This window comes from Silene latifolia, chromosome 11, assembly GCF_048544455.1.
Source record: "Silene latifolia isolate original U9 population chromosome 11, ASM4854445v1, whole genome shotgun sequence".
Lineage (NCBI taxonomy): Eukaryota > Viridiplantae > Streptophyta > Magnoliopsida > Caryophyllales > Caryophyllaceae > Silene > Silene latifolia.
In genome coordinates, this window is record NC_133536.1 from 155,056,217 (window position 1) to 155,078,847 (window position 22,631).

Consider the following 22,631-nt stretch of genomic DNA (forward strand, 5'->3'; position numbering starts at 1 on the left):
CTGAGCTCCAGTGGTCGATCGACTGAAAAGCATTGTCGATCGACTGAAAATGCTGAGCAGTGGCTCCTTGTTGCTTCCAATCAACTCTTCACTCCTTGCACGCATCCCAAGGTGAGTAAATGCGACTCTCCTTCTTCTTGGCTTCCTTGAACTTGCTTCTGGAGGACGAATTTGGCTTGATTTAGCCTACTTCCACACATTCCTACAATAAATCATAGAAAATGCAAAGTAAACCGTTTCGAGAGAAATAGCAGCCTTAAGCTACCAATTATGCATAGAAATACATGCCAAAACCACAGATAAAGTGTATAGAATATGCACGTATCAAATCTCCCCAAACCAAACCTTGCTTGTCCCCAAGCAAGCACTATGACCCGTATAAAACACTAAATGGAACGGAGTACATTTCAGAGCTAACTACAAGTCAATGCCAAACCATTTAATGCCCAAAGTCAACCACTGCAAAGCTTAAATCAAGTGAACAAATTTATGCATATCATAGAATTAAGTCGGGCGTTCGACCTTGCAAGACTCATACAATCGGACTCTCCCGGATCACTCTTCTCTCAGCAAAGCAAATGGTAAGATAAAATGTAAAAGAGAGGGAAGAAAAGTATAGTCTCTCACCTAGATCACGACCAAACAAAACATGTATGCTTGACTAGCATGAATAATGATTCTATTTACCGTACATACGCATAACCACCGTCAAGGACTATCACATGCCGAACTATTGCAAAATTTGGACATGTGAGGCTAAGTGGAAAAGAAGGGGCAAAACAATTATGGGAAAGTAAAGGTAAGAGCCAAGCTAGTACCTAACGAACCATCAGAAACCGAATCCCGTTCTTCCAACTCAATAAAAAATAACCATGCCTTTATTGACTAGGCAACACAAAAATTCAAACGAACGCCTCCAAATCAAGAGGTAAGCACATGAGGCGTGTTTTTATTTCAGCCAAGACTTTATTATTTTCAAGACTCTCTTTTTTTTTTTTTTTTTTCATTTCTGTTTCTTTCTTTTTCTTCCATTTTCATTTTTTTTTTTTCAAAATCTGAACTGGTGGTCGATCGACCAATGATGGCAGTCGATCGACCACCCTGCACACTCCAGAGCATTCTGCCCAGGTAAACAACTTCTTTTTTTTTCCATTTTTCTGAATTTTTCCTTTCTTCCTGTTTTCAGGCTGAAGTAAATTCTTCACTTCTCAAAAATACCCGCTCCAACATTACAAGAGCGAACCAAAACAGCTTAAATCAACAAATTCCTCTACTACTTCCTAGCTTGGCACAATGGTAGGCTAAATATGGGATGTAGTTGAGGGCAACTGGCAATTTTGGCTTATAGTGGAGTTAGTGGGGTAAAATGAGAAAGGGGAGGATGCAATAGTTCTCTAAACATGCAATACCGACCACAACCCAATGCGTATAGGCAATAAGCAATCAAAACTCATACACGTGCAAAACATGAAATGAAGGGAGTAACTACTCTCAATCCTAAATTAACCGGTCATAAATGTCACCAGTTATAGGCTCTATATCTCAGAAGGTATAAGTAGTTTGCCAAAAGTAATGAGTCAAGTCTAATTGCCCGAAATGGATTCCATAACAAAATTTGAGAGATCACTTTTAATTCTTGCTAAGCAGCTATGAAAAGGCAAGGAGTGGCATATTTGACTAATAGAGCAAAATCATCATTAAAAACTCCAATCCGACTCAACTGTGTGCAAAAGTAAACGTGATATTTTTGGTTTTTATGAATTTTTTTCTTTGTTTTGTTTGGTTTTTTTTTTTGGAATGAATGAAAATAAAAACAAATGCAAATAGAAATGCGCTAAACATGTGAAAGAAATGCAATAAAAAACAAATGCAGATGCAAAACAAAAGGCATATGCAAATACCCTCCCCAAACCAAAACGCACAATGTCCCTATTGTGCTCAACAGCAAATCACCAGCAGAAAAATGGGAGAATAAAAGCATAAAAAGTAAAAGGAAGCGAAAAGAGAAAGGAAAATAACTCACAAAATACGACCTCCCCAAACCAGCCGAAAACGGGGAGGTCACCAGCATCTAATCTCCACCCTCGTAGTCAGAGTCACTGTCCTCTCCGGACCCCGAGTCACTCTCCTCCTCCTCCTCAGCAGCAGCAGGAGTAGCTCTCCTGGAAACGGAGGGAGTGGCTCTCCTGGAAGTGGAGGGACCAGTAGTGGTGGTGGTAGGAGTAGGTCTGCTGGCAGCCTGAGGGTAGCCACCCACAGGGGGAACAAAGTAGGAAGGGTGAGCCCAGTCACCCTGTGGAAGCATCCCCCCCCCCCCCGAGCTAGCTCGTCGTAGACCGGGTACATGGCGATGGCCGTGTCCAATCTGTGCTCGTTGAAACTCCTGCACAAGTCACCCAAAACACGTGACATTGCCCTCTGGTCCATGACCGGAGGGACAACCAAAGGAGTAGGAGGTAGAAAAGTGGATGAACCAGCAGTAGGGGTGGTAGTGGAGGTAGGGGTGCCTGTGAAGAGGAGGCATGAGCCCTCCTCGAAGTGCTAGCAGAAGGTGTGGCCGCCACCAGAGGAAGCCTGTAACTAGGAAGGGGCGGCCGAGCTGCCCCCTCAACAGTGGTAAGGGGCAGGACAGGAGGGTAGCCAGTGACAGGGATGCGGTCACAGATGAAAGAATCAATCTTCCACCGCATCTGTCTATTGATCCAATAGACACCCCTCGCGTAACGGAGGTCCATGAAACGCAGCTCAGGGTCGATGGGATCCTCATGTCGAGGGAAAAGTAAAACAAGGCGGTTGGCGATACGTGTCACCAATCCGCCACAGGCAATGGTGGTCAAGGTGCCCTCACTTACAGTCTGAAAGTGAGTGGCGGTCAAGTAGGCAATGTTATAGATGCAGGCTCTCCGACGCTCAACGTTCAGATAGCCCGCCAAAATCGACAGCTCAATATTATTCACATTATTAGACTCTTTACGGCCAAAAATGGTATTACCCATTAGCCGTAGAAAATAGCGAAGAGGGGGCAAGTGGACGGAAGTGCCCGTCCTCCTCGACCCGTAAGTGTCACCGATACAAGACCACATGGCCCGGTGAGTGTCAGAGGGGTCCGAGGTTCTGCCCTCGAAGTAAAGACCCAGAAAACCCGCAAAATCAGCAAGTGTTAGAGAATAATTGACATTAAAAAGTCGAAAGGAAATGCAGGGTTTGGTCGCATCAGCCTCAAAGGCTTTGGAGTCAAAAGAGTAAGAGGAAAAGAATTCAAGGGTCATAACATAGTACGTGAACTCAGCCATGTCCACTAAACCTGTCATACCCGTCCCATTTAGCAGGGACACTACCGACTAGTAACAGCCTAATTTCTCCAAAGTATCTTTATGGAGAAACCGGGTAGCTGTGACTTTCATCTTCGAAACAAATAGACAAAACTTAGCATGCTGCTTAGAATCAGCAAAGATAACCTGCGGATAGTCAGGTAGACTATCCGTGGTAGCTTCTATCAGTAGTGGCGGTCCTCGTTGCCGCTTAGCTGGCCCTTGGCTCGATTGTCCCTCTTGCATTGGCTCTTTTCCCTTTGTCATTGCTGTTACCTGCAAAACAGCCCATAAGCAACGAAAAACCCCTTAGCAATGTCAATATCTGAAAACCCGAATCAAGATCAAACCTGGAAGCGAATTAGGGTTTCAAATAAATTGGGGGAAACGGCTTAAAACACGTCCTAACTGCTTATTTGCGTTGAAAAACAAGGGGGAAAGAGTAGACTAAGCAATTAAAGTACAAGGATGACAAGAAATCAAACCCTAGAATCGATTTCCCCAAATCGATTTTTCGTCTCAAGGGCATATTACTCGAAAATTTCGCATGGAACTTCAGCAAAACTCGAATAAAAGGCATAAAGATACGATTAGAAACATACCTTGATGATTTCCTTGAAGATTAAAGCAAGAAAGGAAGAGAGTGAGACGGATTTGCAGTTGAAAACGCGAAAAAGGGAGAGGAAATAGGGTTTGGCCTTTTCTGATTTTGGGAAAATGAAAGAATAAAAGAGTAAGGGATGAAGACTTCCCTTATTAGCTTCATTCTGAACCCGCGAAGTGGTCGATCGACCACTTTACTCGGTCGATCGACCACTTTACTCGGTCGATCGACCGGATTACCTGCACAGTAGCTTCTGGACTCTCCTCGTCAGTCGATCGACTGAATGGACAGGTCGATCGACTGCAAACGCTGGCGTTTAGATTTTAAATTCGCCAAAAAAAATTCAACTGCCATCATAATTGCCCGTCTTTCTCACACAACATCCAGTAAACCACTTACGCACTTTGCATAAAATGAATTCCTGCAAAAATTATCAAAAGCGCGCAAGTTTTCCAAACCAAGAAATTGCAAATTTAAAGAAAATAAAGAAAACAAAAACAAGAAAACTTAAAATGCAAAATGAATGAAAAAACAAAAAAAAGAAGTCCTAAATTACAAAATAATTACAACCTGGGTTGCCTCCCAGTTAGCGCTGGTTTAAGAGGTCCCGCACGACCTTTTTACCTCACTTTTCATCATCTGATAGCGGGTCGAAGTACAATACCTCGACTTTCCCAACATATACATCTGATCCATGATAGTGCTTCACATATTGGCCATTAACCTTGAACCTTTCTCCAGCAGAGGTCTCCAATTCAACTGATCCGAACTTTGTGACGGCTGTGACCGTATAGGGGCCACCCACCTGAGTTCACTTACCAGAAATAAACGGATACGAGCGTTAAAAAGAAGTACCTTATCGCCAATATGGAACTCGCACTTGATGATTCTCTTGTCGTGCCGCCGCTTTGATTTCTCCTTGTAGATCCTTGCATTGTCATAGGCCGCGGCCCTAAATTCCTCTAGCTCATTCAGCTGTGTCATGTGTTTCTCACGAGAGAGGTTAGGATCCAAATTTAAATCACAAATAGCCCACCAAGACTTACGCTCTAACTCGACAGGTAAATGACATGTCATACCGTAAATCAATCGGTATGGTGACATCCCGATTGGCGTTTTAAACGCAGTTCTATAAGCCCATAAGACATCAGCTAACTTAAGACTCCAATCTTTCCGTGATTTAGAAACAACTTTAGCTAAGACTTCTTTCAATTCTCTGTTAGAAACCTCAACCTGACCACTAGTTTGGGGATGATACCCCAAACCTCTACGATGTTGGACACCGAATTTAGTCAAAAAAGCACTAAGTTGTTTCTCTTTAAAATGCATTCCCCCATCGCTAATGACAACCTGAGGGACACCAAAACGAGGGAAAATAATCTTTTTAAACAATTTAATCACGGCCTTTGCATCGCAATGGGGAGTAGCAATAGCTTCCACCCATTTGGATACATAATCTACAGCTACGAGGATATATTTATTACCTTGACTGCTCGGAAAAGGTCCTTGATAATCAATGCCCCAGACATCGAAAATCTCGACCTCAAGAATGCCTACCTGTGGCATCTCATGTCTCTTGGAAATATTCCCCGATCTTTGACAAGCATCGCACTCAAAGAACAAAATTGCGACAATATGCATGCAAAGTTGGCCAATAGAAACCAGATTGGAGTACCTTAGCTACGGTTCTGGACGGACCGTGATGACCACCATAAGCAGAAGAGTGGCAAGCCTCTAGGATATCCTTCACCTCCCACTGAGGTACACATCTCCGGATGAGACCGTCTGCACATTCCTTGAAAACATAAGGATCATCCCAAAAATATTGTCTAGCATCATAGGCAAACCGCTTCTTCTGCTGCCATGAAAGCGCGGGTGGTATCCTACCCATCACAAAAAAGTTAGCAAAATCAAAGAAACCACGGAGGTGGATAAGACCCTGAAGTAGTAATTGCTAACAAACTCTCATCAGGAAAAGAATCATTAATAGGCAACAAATCCTCCCTTTCTGTCAGCGGTAGACGAGATAGGTGGTCAGCTACCACATTCTCTGCTCCTTTCTTATCTCTGATCTCCAAATCAAACTCCTGCAAAAGGAGTATCCACCTCAAAAGCCTCGGCTTCGCATCTTTCTTAATAAAAAGAGTCTTCAACGCTGCATGATCAGTATAAACAATAACCTTAGAACCTAACAAATAAGACCGAAATTTGTCTAAGGCAAAAACAACAGCTAGAAACTCTTTCTCAGTGGTAAAATAGTTGACTTGAGCCTCATCCAGAGTTCGGCTCGCATAGTATATGGCATTCAAAGCTTTATTCTTTCGCTGTCCCAGAACTGCACCGATCGCATAATCGCTGGCATCACACATGATCTCAAATGGGAGGTCCCAATCAAAGGCTGAATGATTGGCGCAGAAAACTAGGGCCTCCTTTAACCTCGTTAAAAGCGACATGGCACTCATCAAGAAATTCAAAGACAAAGATCCTTAAGGAGCAATTGTGTAAGTGGTTTAGCAATTTTTGAAAAATCCTTAATGAAACGCCGGTAAAAACCAGCGTGACCAAGGAAACTCCTCACTCCTTTAACATTCACGGGAGGAGGTAATTGCTCAATCACTTGCACATTTGCCTTGTCAACATGTATACCTTTATCAGAAATCAGATGCCCTAACACAACTTCCTCATTGACCATAAACTGACACTTTTCCCAGTTTAAAACAAGATTAACATCTATACAACGCTGCATGACTTTATCAAGGTTAGCTAAACAACGATCAAAGTCACTGCCATAAACTGAGAAATCATCCATGAATACTTCCATAATATTCTCTATATAATCAGAAAAAATCCCCATCATGCACCTCTGAAAGGTAGCAGGGGCGTTACACAATCCGAAAGGCATTCTACGATACGCAAAAACACCCTGTGGACAGGTAAAAGTAGTCTTACTCTGATCGTCCGGATGAATAGGGATCTGAAAGAACCCCGAATATCCGTCTAGAAAACAGAAAAATTTGTTAGAAGCAAGTCTTTCAGTCATTTGGTCAACAAAAAGGGAGGGGGAAATGGTCTTTCTTGGTGGCGGCATTCAACTGTCTATAATCAATGCACATCCGCCACCCTGTCACTACTCGAGTTGGTATTAATTCATTTTTAACATTTTTAACCACGGTAGTCCCTCCTTTCTTCGGGACCACCTGAACTGGGCTAACCCACTTGGAGTTGCCAACTGTATAAATAATACCTGCATCAAGTAGTTTCATCACCTCAGCCATAACAACTTCCTGCATCTTCGGGTTCAACTTGCGTTGACCCTGTCTGTAAGGCTTGTGGCCCTCTTCCAGCTCTATCATGTGCATACAAACATCGGGGCTGATGCCCTTAATGTCATCCAGAGTGACACGGCTATCGCAACCCTATCAAAGATAAAACCTAACGGTCTCAACTAAAATGTAGCAGAGGCAGTCGAGTATCGAATCCACAGGGAGGAAATGTAATTATAGCTGTCTATTCTAATCCTATGGTAACAATTGGGGGGTTTGATTAAATTTGATTCTAAACTACGAGTAATAAAAGCGGTAAATTACGATTTAACTATCAAGAAGAGAGGGACATGTCGGGATTTCGGTTCACTACGGTAGTCCAACAACTCAAAGATAAATGACTCGATTTAACGATGTGAGACGGATGTTAGAAGGTCCTTTCGGTCTACTTCCTATCCTAAAATACCACTAACTTAACTTTCGTCCTCATTAGGGTAGTCTACTGTTTATAGCAGGCCTATTTAGTCCAATCTTTCGATCCATGATTAATTGTAGCCAGTTTAATGGGTGACATAGAAGCGTGCACTCAACTAGGTCGGGAATTACAGTTAAATTGCTATAGTGACAGGGTCTCTTAATCAATTCGTCCAATTCATTCACTACGTCGTCATTTTTCTACCGTAGATTCCCTAATCCCAACATGAAGGGGGTTTAGCTACTCATGTCGGTAATTAAACTAACAGCAGATAAATTTCCAGCAGAAAACATAATGAATAAATGATAAAACGTAATAATGAAAATTAGGGCAAAGAGGAATGATAACATAAACGAGAAATTAAAGCAACAAGTAATTCTTATTAATAAAGAGAAGGAAGGAATTACAATCCAAGCAAATTCCGGCGTAAAGACACGAAATCCAATGAAGTAATCCCGAAAAGTAAGAGTAGCAGCCGAAAAGTAGAAGCAACGTAGCAAAGGTAGCAGTAGTTTTCTAGTGTCTAAGATTAGATACATTAACCTAATTAACTTAGGTTTAAATAGAAAAAGAACTAAAGTTTGCGGAAATAAACAACACACGGACTAATTAAAAGCCCATGCCTGTGAAAACTCTCGATCGAGTGGATTAAGCCACTCGATCGACCAACATCTCAGCAGAAGTCCCTCGATCGACCAGCTTCTTACTCGATCGAGGACTTGGTCATGTGCAGCTTACTCGATCGACTAAGGGATAGCTCGATCGAGAACCAGGGGGTCTAGAAACCACTCGATCGACCAAGGGATAGCTCGATCGAGTACTTTTATCTTCAATTCAGCTCACGTCTTCACCTAAGTGCCTCGTAGTGCGTGCCACGACAATTCCAAATGCAGTATCTCACTCTGGGACAATCCCGTCTCCTCTAAATGCATGCAAAAAGGACGAAAAGGAGTATGGTTCCACCACTTTCGCGATCATTCCTACAAAAAGGACAAAATACACCAAAGTAGCCAATTCGGGGCAAAATACTATAAAAACAAAGATAGAAATGCATAGAAATACGTGCTGAAGTAGGCCAAAAAGACTATATATTAGGCACGTATCAAATCTCCCCAAACCAAACCTTTACTCGCCCTCGAGTAAACTCAAAACTAAACTAATGGAACGGAAATGATAACTCAGAGCTAGCTTAACTTGTCTACTTGAACCGATTTAATGCAACAAAAATCAACGATTAAAGCCAAGCAACAAGACGCAAACGAATTATAAGCTGTTTAGAAATAATGCTGACCTATCGACCTTGCAAGACCAACAAAACTGGACTCTCACGTGGTCACTCTTCTCTCATGAAGCAAAGGGCAAATGTAAAATGTAAAAGAGAGAAGAAAGGACAGTCACTCACCTAACTGCGACCTACATAGCATGCATGCAACAAAAATGAAAGACAATTCAAGTACTAATGCACACACTCCAACCAATAATGTCCGTCACAGCCGAGGGTATGCAAATAATATGGGAATAGTGAGGTTCAGGTGAGAAAAGGCAAAACAAGTTATGGAAATGTGGAGGTAAGAGCGTCAAGCTAGTTCCTAACAGGACCATAATGAAACCATCCGGATCTCAAACTGACTGAAAAACTAAGTACTAGTGCCCTTCACTTGGCACAAAACTCACTAGACTCAAGGCACAATCTCCTCAAAAAAAAATAGGATAGAACGGAGGAGTCAGACGGTTACAAACTTCCCTTTTAAAGACACCGTCTGAAACAACTAACTGAAAAACAACTCTTGTCGATTGTACATCTTCGAACATCTTCTCAACTCTGACAAGAGGGTACAACTATTTTCACAATTTTTCTTCTTTTTTTTTTTTTTTTTTTTTCATATCAGCTCTTTTTTTTTCTGTTTTTCATGTATGTTTTTTTCTTTTTTTTTTTTCACGTTTATTTTTTTTTTCCTTTTTTTTTCAATACCTTTTTTTTTCTCTTTTTCCTCCTTCCTTAATACAAACACCAACTCCCAACAAGAACGACAGGCCAAACTGCAGTGGAAAACATACCACAAAAGGACAAACTAACTAGCTTGACTAGGCAGGCTTAGTTTGGAATGTAGCTAATGGGTCAAAAAGGCAAGTTTTGGCTAAAGTGGAGCTAAATGGGTGAAGATATAAAGAAAGGGGAATTTGCAAGACCCTCCCTGCATGTGAAACCAACCGCAAACCCGAATAAGTGCATTTGACGAGAAATTGAATGTCATAAATGTGCAAATGAGATGAACATGCTATGCAAGGAGTACTACTCTCAAAATTCCTAATGAACTGGTCATGAATGTCACCAGTTATGGCTTTAAAACTCAGAATTTTTTTTTAAGTAGTTTGCCAGTTTATAGGTCAAGTCTAAACAGTCAGCTTATATTTGAACAGAAATTCGTAGATTATGCGTATGACAAGGCTAATAACTATCAATAAAAGTGCAAGGCTCAAGTAAAATGACAAGTTATAGTGCGATTTCATCACGGGAATCTACCGTTCCGACTCAACCTATATGCAAAAGTAAACGTGAATTGTTTTTGAATTTTTGAAATTTTTCTAATTTTTTGATTTTTTTTTTTTGAAAATAAACAACAATGCAAGCGGGAAATTAAACGTGAATGCAAAACAAATGCAGATGCAGACTCAAAAGGATGCATTACCCTCCCCAAACCAAAACGGACAACGCCCTCGTTGTCCTCCAGCATACACCAGCAGAAAGATGGGGGATGGGGGTATACAACCAGCAAAATAAAAAAATAAAGGAGACGAAATAAAAAGAGTAAGGTACATACAAAAGCGAACTTCCCCAAACCAGCCAGAAAACTGGGGAAGTGAGTAGACCAGTAGCTACTCGTCGTCGGCACCGCCGTCTCCCAGGTACTCCGACTCAACAAAACGGTCTCCCCAAACCAGCAACAGACAAGGTGGAAACTCAGTCGTCATCTCTCCAGCCGATCCTCCGGACCGGGTGTGAACGGAGGGTCCCTCTCCTCCTCTCTCTGGCGGCTCATTGTCTGCCCTTTCGGCCCGCAACCGCACCTCTCGTGCTACGGTGTCTCCTCCGCCTCCTCCTCTCTGTGTCGAAGGAAGTGGAGGGTACCCGTCCGCTGGGTATCGGTAGAAGGAGGGATGTGGCCACCCCTCTGGAATCGGTCGCCGGGCTCGGATATGGAACTCGTAGAGCGGGAATACAGCCAAAGCCATATCCCATCTCATCTCAGTAATGTACCTGCACATATCCAAAAGCAAGGCATCACGACGCCCTTGGTCCATGACCTCGGGCGCCCCTAAAACAGGAGGGTAGACAAAATTGGCCGGAAAGGCCGGATCAGAAGGAGGTGGAGTGAGTGAAGGTGTAGGTGTGGGAGTCTGTGTGGGTCCAGTCTGAGTCTGAGCCTGGGCCGGAGTCTGAGCCTGAGAGCTAGAAGATGCTCCGGCCTCCCGCTTCCTCTTCCTAGAAGAAGAAGTAGGAGTGAAGGTAAGGTGGTAGGTGGGTGGAGGTGGCCTCGCTCCCTCAGCAGCAGACGGGAGCGGTAAGAGTGGAGGAAGGGTAGGGCACGGCAAGGTAACAGACGTGGAACCACAAATCTTCCACGTCCTCGCGCTCCCCTTCGTCTTTGGGAACCAGGCGAAGTCGGCTATGGCACCCAGGTCAAGGTAAGCCATCCTATCAGGTGCAGTAAGTCCAGGCTCGGTGGGGTAAAGGTGGCGGGCAATCCTAGTCACTAGCCCGCCGCAGACAACAGCGGTCTTGACCCGAGTCCCAATTCCGTTCCAATGCTGAGCTACTAGATAGGCAATGTTGAGAACAAACGGGGTACCGTAGTCAATGTTGAGGTACCCCGCGAGAATCGCTAGCTCAGTGTTGGTCACGTTATTAGGCTCAGGTCGCCCAAAGATGGTCTCTCCTATCAGACGCAAGTAGTAACGGGGGGCATGTAAGTGAACGTGAGCTCCCTTCCGTGAGGGGAAGGGGGTGTGAGAAAGTGCAGCCCAAAGTGGCTGAAGGAGATCCCGAGGTGGGTCTACGGGGCCGTCACTAACTAGGCCTAAAACCTGCCCAAACCTGGCCAAAGTCCAGTGGTGCGACTCATTGCGGAGTCGAAAGTGAATGCAAGAGCTGGAGTGGTCAGCATCGTAAGAGTCGGTGTCAAAAGAATAGGAGCTGAAAAACTCGTATGTAGGGGTACGAATAGCAGCTTCCTGCATGGTGATCAGACCCGACATACCCGTCCCGTTCAACAAACTATAGACCTCCTCATAAATTCCTAAGGTCTCTAGGTCAGTCCGTGCAAGGAAACGGGTGGAGGAGAGGGGGCAACAAAGTAAAGCGGCTAACCGAGTCCGGTGGTCCGTTGAAGTAAAACGTACCGTGGGCATCCGCGGTAAAGGGGTGAGAGTGCCCTCTCTCGTAGCATCAGCCTCAGAAGGGCTGGAAGTGATGGCTAACTGGGTAGCCTGCTGGTTCGGCCTAGGTGGCACCATACCTGGCCTCGGGAAGCGAGGAGTGAGTCCTCTGTCCAGCATGGAGAAGGGCCTGGCAGGAGTGGTGGCTGGTGTAGCCTGAACTGAGCTCTCGGCTGAGCTAGCCGAGGTGTAAACTGTCCCTGCAGCTGATACAAGGAGAACTGGTGCTGCAGTGGTGACTGAGGCGGAGCTAGTGGCAACGGCAGGGGACCATCGCGCGCTCACGGATGGGATCGGAAGTGGTACTAGTAGAAGGCAGAGAACTAGTATCCATCTACAATCAAATCAAGGGCTTAATAAGAAAGAACGGCTGCTAACCGTGGCTAAAATAAAGCGTTAACCAAAGATGTGACAAAAAAAGATGGCCTATCGGTCGAAAAATTCGACTTCCAAAGATATAAAATCCAACAATCCTCAACAAATTCGAAAGGCGACATGTGAGTGGTGGTAATATGATAAAGTAATGATCTGCTATGGTGGCTAACACAAAGATGAAAACCACATATGAGAGCATGTAGGACTCTAGCGATCGAAGATTCCGACTCACGAACAAGATTTCCAACAGTTTATAGCATGTAATAACGACAGGGGACGGAAAAACGGTTAACAGCAGCAGCAAGGAAGAATGGACTGGAGTCAAACAAAGCAAGACAACATAAGACCGTCTGACATCGAAAAACTCAACTCAGGAACCCTAATCGCGAAAATCTTGCGCAAATTTCGAATTAAACAAGCAAAGCAGTGAGGGATTGGGATAAGATCATCAAGAAGCTAATTAAGGGCACATAAACACAACTAAATCGAAAAAATTCGACTAGACATGGATTTTTCGAACCCAATTCAAAATCACCGCAAGAAATTCAAATTAATCGAAGAGAAAATGCAAAGAGTGTGAATGAAACACTTACTTGATGATGATGATCCTATAATAGCAATTAAACATCAAATAAACAAGCAACAAAGGCGGATTTTAATCGAAAAAACCGCAAACCCTAAATCCCTTTAAAAACAGTGAAGATGAACACAAATAGAGGGAAAAACAAGGGGCTATTGAAGATTAAAGTGCTAGCAATGAAATGTAGGTGTCGGATTTGGTGATTTTGGGCAAGAAAATGGGGATTTGGGGGAGTGAAAATCGCAATTAGGGAGGGGGTTAGACGGAATTAGGGTGAAATGAAAATAGAATTAGGAAAATAAGAGTTTTAAGAAAGAAAACTCCCGTGTCCTGTTCATACCACTCGATCGAGTGGTTTTTAAATCACTCGATCGAGGACTTTTGATGTCCCCTATGCTCGATCGAGTAGGTATCCCCTCGATCGACCTGTTCCTCTTTGGCTTTTCTCGATCGAGTAACCAGACAGCTCGATCGACCCAATTTCCACTCGATCGAGTACAAAAAGTACTCGATCGAGAACTTCCTCTTGTAGACTCTTTGATTTTCGTCTTTACTTCCTCGAATTGCGTGAAACTTCCCCAAACCTGCATAAACACATCCAAACACATCCCAAAATACCAAATACGCAGAAAACACAGTCTATAGTCTTAGTCTAGGCTAAAAAATTGTCTAAACTAATTGTCCTAATTAAAACGTAATAAGGCAAAGTTTAAAATAAATTCAAAAATTGTCTATTACAATTTGTTACACGGGGCATTTCCCCGTTTAATTCTCATCAACTTTCAGTAGCCCCTTCGTGGGCTTCTGACTGGAGGACGTCACCTCAGCGATACTGACCGACCTCTTCATCTTCCATGAGCTTGAATCACCAGTTGCGACAGTAGGAGGAATGTAGTTCCAATCTATGTAGGTTCGAACTTTCTTCGTTCTCGCTCCTCTGTCATCTTCTTTGGCATCCTTGCTGCCACTTTGATTGATAATGGCCACACCACGTCCTTTGACAGTCCCATCCTTGCTTTCATCTGTACCTGCAGTAAGGACAACAGAAGAACTTGCCTCCTTCTTGCTCTCAATCTGAGGCGGAGGGTTAACAATAACAGCAATATTCTCCAAATTTTCATCTGGAGCGTCAACAATAGGAACAATAGAAGAAAGAGCATTGCAAGGCTGAACTTGCATGGGAGCTCTCCGGGACTTGGACTGATGAAAAATCAGCTCCTCATCCCCTACCTGAAATGTTAAAGTCTTCCCACTGACGTCTATCACTGCACGGGCAGTGGATAGAAATGGTCTCCCTAAAATAATAGGGGTGTGTGCATCTTCGAGGATATCTAAGACAGCAAAATCGACGGGAATAAAGAACTTCCCTATCTGAACAGGTACGTCTTCTACAATACCTAATGGCCGTGACAGACTACGGTCGGCCATCTGGACAGTCATGTTGGTGCAACTCAGTTTTGTCAAACCAAGTCTCTTAGCCAGAGACAAAGGTAAGACACTTACGCTAGCGCTTAAATCGCATAACGCATTATCAATCAACTGCATACCGATGTGACACGGAATAGAAAAACTACCCAGGTCTGATTGCTTAGGGGGTAACTTATTTTGAAATAGAGCTGACCCCACCTCAGTTAAAGCTACGGTCTCACTGTCATTTATAGTTCTCTTACGTGCTAAAATTTCTTTCATAAATCTTAAGTAAGAGGGTACCTTAGTCAGCAATTCAGTGAACGGCACGGAGACTTCCAAGTTCTTCAAAAGTTCAACAAATTTGCTAAACTGTTTATTAACTTTGGTATTCTGCAGCCGCCTCGGGAAGGGAACCGTGATAGGTATCTCGAGTCCCTTGTTTCTCGCTTCCAAAGTGTCTTCTGGTGCAAGTTCGGTATCCTTTGGACGTCTCTTACCTCTCGAACGAGGTCTTTCCGGTAATTTCTCGCTTAAACGAGCACTAGCAGGCTCTCGAATAAGCTTCCCGTCATCAATATCACTCGATCGAGCAATATGCTCACTCGATCGAGCACTCTCCTCATCAAAATCAATCGATCGAGTAACATTACCACTCGATCGACCATCCTCAGTTTCCTGTTCACTCGATCGAGCAGAGCAACCACTCGATCGAGGGTTTTCTTCACCATTGTCACTCGATCGAACACCAGCCTTTAGTCGATCGAGTAACTGCTTTGTCGTGAGCCCTTTTTTCTTGGCAGAACACTGTTCATCATCGATTCTGACTATCTTGGGTCCCGATTTCTTCACTTCTGGTCCCTCATAAGAAAGACCGCTTCTCAATTCGATCAGGTTTACCGTCTCATGTGGGTTCTTCTCATTTTGAGTCGGTAATTGACCCGGCTTCCTCGAGGATTGATTTGCAGCAAGTTTGGCAACTTGAGTCTCAAGTTCCTTATGTGACGCGATTTGCTGTTGATTTTGTTGATCATTCAACTGCAATTGCTTCGATATGGCTTGCACCATAGACTTCAGTTCACTCATTTCACTCACCCCACTAGAGGATGATGCACCTTGGTTAGGAGGGTTGAAGGATGGAGGCTTCTGATAGCCTTGTTGCTTCTGGTATGGAGGAATGTATGGTTGCTGCGTTGGAGGAGCCGTGGGGTTGAGCACGTTCTGATTGCTCCACCTCAAATTGGGATGGATATTCGGCTCGTAGTAACTGTTGTTCTGCTTGTAATGTTGAAAGGCAGCGCATTGCTCAAAAGGACTGGGACAATGATCTGAGACATGTCCCTCTCCTCCGCATCTCCTACGAGACGAAAGGACCGTCTCACACAAAGATTAACCTGGTACATGCCCCCCCTTAGAAACCCCTCCTAGCTCATACTTGTCAAACCTTGCAGTGAGGGCTTCAAGTGCCGCGACAGAAGTAGATTCAGCGGCACTTCTCTGATTTCCTCTCGAGTTCCCATATTCAGCTTTATGGGTGGCCAGATCATCAATGATCTTCCACCCCTTGGTAGCTCCCAAATTTTCAGCAAAACGGCCATTGGCAGCAGCATCTAAAACGGCCCTGTGATCATCATATAAACCATTATAAAAATGGTTGCACAAGCTCCATTTTTCGATCCCATGGTGCGGTATAGTGCGCACTAGCTTCTTGAATCGAACCCATGCCTCGTGGAAGGTCTCGTCAGGCCCTTGTTTAAAGCTCGTTATCTGAGCTCTAATGGCAATAGTCTTTGAAGCGGAGAAATACTTCTTGTAAAACGCCAAAGCTAGCGAATTCACTCGCTTATCCCCTCACCGCCCGGTCCAAATCCCTATACCACTCCCTTGCAAAGATCGCGGAGTGAGAAAATGAACATGGTCTCTTTCACTTGGTCAGGAGTCACGCCAGTTGGTGGAGACATGGAACTGCAATAATCAATGAATATTTCCATGTGCTTGGCTGCATCTTCATTTGCAGCTCCCCCAAATAGATTCCTCTCGACCAAATTTATAAGGAACGGCTTTGGCTCAAATTTTCTTGCCTCCCCTAGCAACACAAATCCCTTGTAGAGATTCGCTGCTGTTGGTTCAGAATGACTGGCAATGGATGCTTCTTCGGCCATCTCAGGAACGTCTGGAAAAGTGACGGTTTCAACTGATGAGGTAGAAACTGGAGAAGACGGTGGGTTGTCCTCGAACAGTTCGTTCTCGTAGTAATTGGAACGAGAACTGGACTCTTCCTCTAACTGTTGTTCTTAAAATAATCTCCTCATTACGTGCAAAGATCTTTCAATCTCGGGATCAAACGGTAGTAGTGGACCACCTTGCGACCTGCGCATAAGATGAAACTACAACAGAAAATAAGAATAGTCCAAGGAACGGGTGTCCCTTAGACCGAAAAAGGATTAAAACGAAACAACTAATAAAATTGAACAAATGCCTCCCCGGCAACGGGGCCAAAATTTGACACGGCTATCGCAACCCTATCAAAGATAAAACCTAACGGTCTCAACTAAAATGTAGCAGAGGCAGTCGAGTATCGAATCCACAGGGAGGAAATGTAATTATAGCTGTCTATTCTAATCCTATGGTAACAATTGGGGGGTTTGATTAAATTTGATTCTAAACTACGAGTAATAAAAGCGGTAAATTACGATTTAACTATCAAGAAGAGAGGGACATGTCGGGATTTCGGTTCACTACGGTAGTCCAACAACTCAAAGATAAATGACTCGATTTAATCGATGTGAGAGACGGATGTTAGAAGGTCCTTTCGGTCCACTTCCTATCCTAAAATACCACTAACTTAACTTTCGTCCTCATTAGGGTAGTCTCATCGTTTATAGCAGGCCTATTTAGTCCAATCTTTCGATCCAGGATTAATTGTAGCCAGTTTAATGGGTGACATAGAAGCGTGCACTCAACTAGGTCGGGAATTACAGTTAAATTGTTATAGTGACAGGGTCTCTTAATCAATTCGTCCAATTCATTCACTACGTCGTCATTTTTCTACCGTAGATTCCCTAATCCCAACATGAAGGGGGTTTAGCTACTCATGTCGGTAATTAAACTAACAGCGGATAAATTTCCAGCAGAAAACATAATGAATAAATGAATAAATGATAAAACGTAATAATGAAAATTAGGGCAAAGAGGAATGATAACATAAACGAGAAATTAAAGCAACAAGTAATTCTTATTAATAAAGAGAGGGGAGGAATTACAATCCAAGCAAATTCCGGCGTAAAGACACGAAATCCAATGAAGCAATCCCGAAAAGTAAGAGTAGCAGCCGAAAAGTAGAAGCAACGTAGCAAAGGTAGCAGTAGTTTTCTAGTGTCTAAGATTAGATACATTAACCTAATTAACTTAGGTTTAAATAGAAAAAGAACTAAAGTTTGCGGAAATAAACAACACACGGACTAATTAAAAGCCCATGCCTGTGAAAACTCTCGATCGAGTGGATTAAGCCACTCGATCGACCAACATCTCAGCAGAAGTCCCTCGATCGACCAGCTTCTTACTCGATCGAGGACTTGGTCATGTGCAGCTTACTCGATCGACTAAGGGATAGCTCGATCGAGAACCAGGGGGTCTAGAAACCACTCGATCGACCAAGGGATAGCTCGATCGAGTACTTTTATCTTCAATTCAGCTCACGTCTTCACCTAAGTGCCTCGTAGTGCGTGCCACGACGATTCCAAATGCAGTATCTCACTCTGGGACAATCCCGTCTCCTCTAAATGCATGCAAAAAGGACGAAAAGGAGTATGGTTCCACCACTTTCGCGATCATTCCTACAAAAAGGACAAAATACACCAAAGTAGCCAATTCGGGGCAAAATACTATAAAAACAGTATAGAAATGCATAGAAATACGTGCTGAAATAGGCCAAAAAGACTATATATTAGGCACGTATCACAGAGAATAACCTAAAGCCTTCCTGTTTTTCTTAAGTACACACATCAAAGCAGACAGCTGGTCATCGTTAAGCTTAGAGCTAACAATAGCTGGATATTGCTCCGTATCATCTAGAAAAACATACTTAAGGTTAGGAGGAAGTGGCTTACGCTCTGGCACCTTTACCTCTACAGCATAGACAGAATCAACTTCAATGGTGTAGCAAGTGTTCACCAAATTATCATTGGCCAGGCTCAAAAGTATCTCATCTTCTTCTTCATTGAGCTCGTAGCTCTCCATTGAGGCAACCAAAGCATCTGGCTCCTCAAAGATTCTCCATCAGATTACTCGCACACTCATCTAAATAGGTTAGATCAGCTAAGGGATCCTTGGCTAAGGATTCCCTCCAATTATAAGTAACAACCCTGTTGCCTTGTGAGCAAGTCTGAACTCAATGGTGTCATCCCCTACCTCTAAGGTGATGGTTCCGCGTTTGACAACTATCACAGCCCCAGCTGTATGTAAGAACGGTCTGCCTAAAATAATAGGTATCTGACTGTCCTCTGCAATGTCCAAAACAACGAAATCGACAGGAATAAAAAACTTACCCACTCGAACGGGTACATCCTCTAGAACACCTATAGGTCTCTGAGTCGATCTATTTGCCATTTGAACAGTAATATCGGTCACCTTAAGTCTACCAATGTTTAACCTTTCTCAAACAGAATATGGCATGACACTAACACTGGCCCCTAAGTCACAAAGGGCCTTTCCAATTACGTGGTTACCTATAGTGCAAGGAATTGAAAAACTACCCGGGTCCTTTAATTTAGGTGGCACATTAACTTGTGAAAGAGCATTACATTCCTCCACAAACGCAACATTACCATCATCACGAAAATTTCTCTTACGATTCAAAATATCTTTCACAAATTTAGCGTAAGAGGGTACCGGTAATTAAATCGAGTGAAAGGAACCGTTACCTCGAGATTCGGACCATCTCCGAAACTTACCAAACTTACGCTCCAGCTTGGTAGCCTTCAAACGCTCCGGATACGGATCGCAACACGGCCGTAGGATCAGTAACCTTCGGCTTCCGTAGGTTTAAAACCCCCGTCAAATCATCAATGAGTGACGAATCATGCAAACTAGTTGACGGATTTGCATCCTGCTCTGGAGATCCAATCGATCGACTGGTATGGGTGGTCGATCGACCAAGTAAGCCGGGTGTGAGCAGTTCTGTCCGAGTGCGTAACGCTATCGGTATCTCGGTCGATCGACCGAGGATGTTGGTCGATCGATCGGATGTGCTAGGTGTGAATAGTTTCGACCGAAACTATTTTGTTTGACAATTCATCGATCGATCGGGAATGTTGGTCGATCGACCAACAAGATCGCATTCGACTCGTTTTGCATCGAATTCAAACGAGCTTCTTCATCATTTCCCGAGTCTTCCTTTGGCTTGTCGGGACTTTCATAAGAAAGGCCACTTCTGAGATTGATGGCATTGATCGTCTCAACCGGCCCTTCACATTTGCTTGAAGAATTAGCGGCTTGCTTAGCCTCCATATTCTCCAATTGTTTCACAAAATTCCGTGAGGACTCAATCCCGGCTGCTTCCATATTCGCCACTTGAACCAAAAAAGAGTTGGACCATCTCTCTTAACTTCTCGATCTCATTTGAGTTTTGAACCGGAATTTCGACTTTCTCCTTGGAAGCTTCAGAAGTCTCGAGCTTCTCGAGACGGGTAGAAATGGAAGTCATAAGTGTCATAACGGCAGTCATTTCTACACTTTGCTTTCGTGACTTTCCACGTGAACTTCCAAACTCAGCTTTATGGACTGCCATCTCCTCAATGGTGTTCCAACCTTTACTTTGACCGGTATTATTTTGGAACCTACCATTAGCAGCTGCATCCAAAATGACCTTGTAATCATCATATAAAGCATTGTAAAATAGGTTGCAAAGATACCATTGCTGGAAACTATGATGAGGGACAGCTCGGACCAAACGTTTGAAACGTCCCCATGCTTCACAAAAATCTTCGTCGGCTCCTTGCTGAAAACTCGTGATTTTACCCTTCAAGGCATCAGTCTTTGAAAGCGGGAAGTACTTCTTGTAGAAGGCTAATGCTAAAGATGTCCAATCGGTGACTCAAATTTGCTACCCTATCGAGGTAGCGGTACCAATCTCGCGCCGAATCCTTCAAGGAGTATAAGAACATAAACCTCTTTACTTCATCTTGAGTTACCCCCCCGGTATAGGTATTGAACAATGATGAGTCCGTGAAAATTTCCATATGTTTCAAGGGGTCTTCATCTGGCAGACCCGCGAACTGATTCCATTCCACTAAATCAATATAAGAGGAACGAAACTCGAATTTACCGGTAGTAGGGGTAGGTAACTGGCGCCCCTTTGGAAGGTGGTGCTTCTTTGGCTGAAAATTATCGTATATCGTAGCCATAACTTCCAAAGTGAGAGTACTCAAGTCTTCCTCTCAAAAACCTGTCTTCTAACTGTGCAAAAGCAAAACTAGAAGCAAAGGTAAGCAACGGCCTCAAGGAACAAAAGTTCCTTGAGACAAGAAAAATAAACTAAAATAAAGCAAACAGAATTACATCGTCTCCCCGACAACGGCGCCAAAATTTGATACCGTCGTTTAGTACCAAAATTTAATTTATAATTCCAAACTAAAACTATAGCTACTGATAGTAAGGGTCGAACCACAGAGAGACAAGGTTGATTTTGTTTGCTATTTTTCAGTCTATGAAAGTGACAATAAATTGGGGGGTTTTGAATTTGGTTGATTAACTGGCTAATTGCTAAAATGAATATTCTTAACAAGATAAAAAGAGGATCGGGAACTTCGGTTCACCATGGCAAAAAACAGGTCAGTTAAGCAGCAGAGGTCTCATAATACGGTCTCAGGGAAGATAAGCTAGTCTTTCGATCAAAGCTCAAATAACCTCACGGTCTAATAATTCCCTAGAATTTATCAAAGCTTTCACTCAAGAGAAATTCTAAATCTAACGATAAATCAAATTACCAATCTTTCAATCTAGCAAAGAAATCTATCAAAAGATAGCGAGACCAATACGGAATAACTCATGCTACACGACAATCCTAATTTAATACCATGGCTCACCTTATTCCCAATCAAAGGAATTACCTACGCATAATCATACCTACACTAATTGCGAAATTAATAATAAAGAACAAATTTAACATGATGGAATCTAACTAGAACAAAGGAGAGAAATTCAATTGCTGAAATTAATTGATGAAACAAGAATCAAAAAAACAAGGAAAAATAAGAAAGAGGAAGAATTGCATAAAAAGCTTACTAATTGAATATCAAGAACAAAGCATTCGAATCAAAGGTTTCCGTCTCAAGCTAGATCTGAAAACTAAGTTTTTTCCAGAATGAAAGCATAACCTAAAAGTTGCTGCGTTCTACTGATAAAAAGATACCCAAAGTTAATTACAAGTTGGGCTTTTGAAAGTCTAACACGGAGAAATAATTATTAGCTCGAAATCAGGTCGATCGACAGGCCATAGTGGTCGATCGACTGAGTATGCGGAACAGTAGCTTCTGACTGAGCTCCAGTGGTCGATCGACTGAAAAGCATTGTCGATCGACTGAAAATGCTGAGCAGTGGCTCCTTGTTGCTTCCAATCAACTCTTCACTCCTTGCACGAATCCCAAGGTGAGTAAATGCGACTCTCCTTCTTCTTGGCTTCCTTGAACTTGCTTATGGAGGACGAATTTGGCTTGATTTAGCCTACTTCCACACATTCCTACAATAAATCATAGAAAATCCAAAGTAAACCGTTTCGAGAGAAATAGCAGCCTTAAGCTACCAATTATGCATAGAAATACATGCCAAAACCACAGATAAAGTGTATAGAATATGCACGTATCAATTGTGCTTAGCAGCACCACATCTCCCGTAGTGAGTCACCTGCTGCGCCATATAATGGGACATAGGTGACGGGTCAAAGGTACTCAAGCCTTCCCTTTGACGATCTTTCACCTAGAACTGTCTAGGTAGAACCTGTAAGGCCTATCAAAACAGCACTCAGGGAAAAAGATAAGAACTGCCTCAAGGAATAAATTCCTTGAGGCTAAAGACAGACAAAATAAAACAAGTAAATAAATAGTTGCCGCCCCGGCAACGGCGCCAAAATTTGATACGGTCGTTTCTGTACCAAAAATAAATACCTAGCTACTACTAACAG

The 22,631-nt window shown here is 43.2% G+C and overlaps 1 non-coding gene across 1 annotated transcript; it reads left to right on the forward strand.

Moving 5' to 3' along the window:
* The first annotated feature begins 20,374 nt into the window (after positions 1–20,374).
* On the forward strand, positions 20,375–20,480 carry LOC141616126 (small nucleolar RNA R71). The gene has a single exon (XR_012530496.1). It is a non-coding gene; the product is annotated as a small nucleolar RNA R71 (small nucleolar RNA).
* Positions 20,481–22,631: the final 2,151 nt, after the last annotated feature.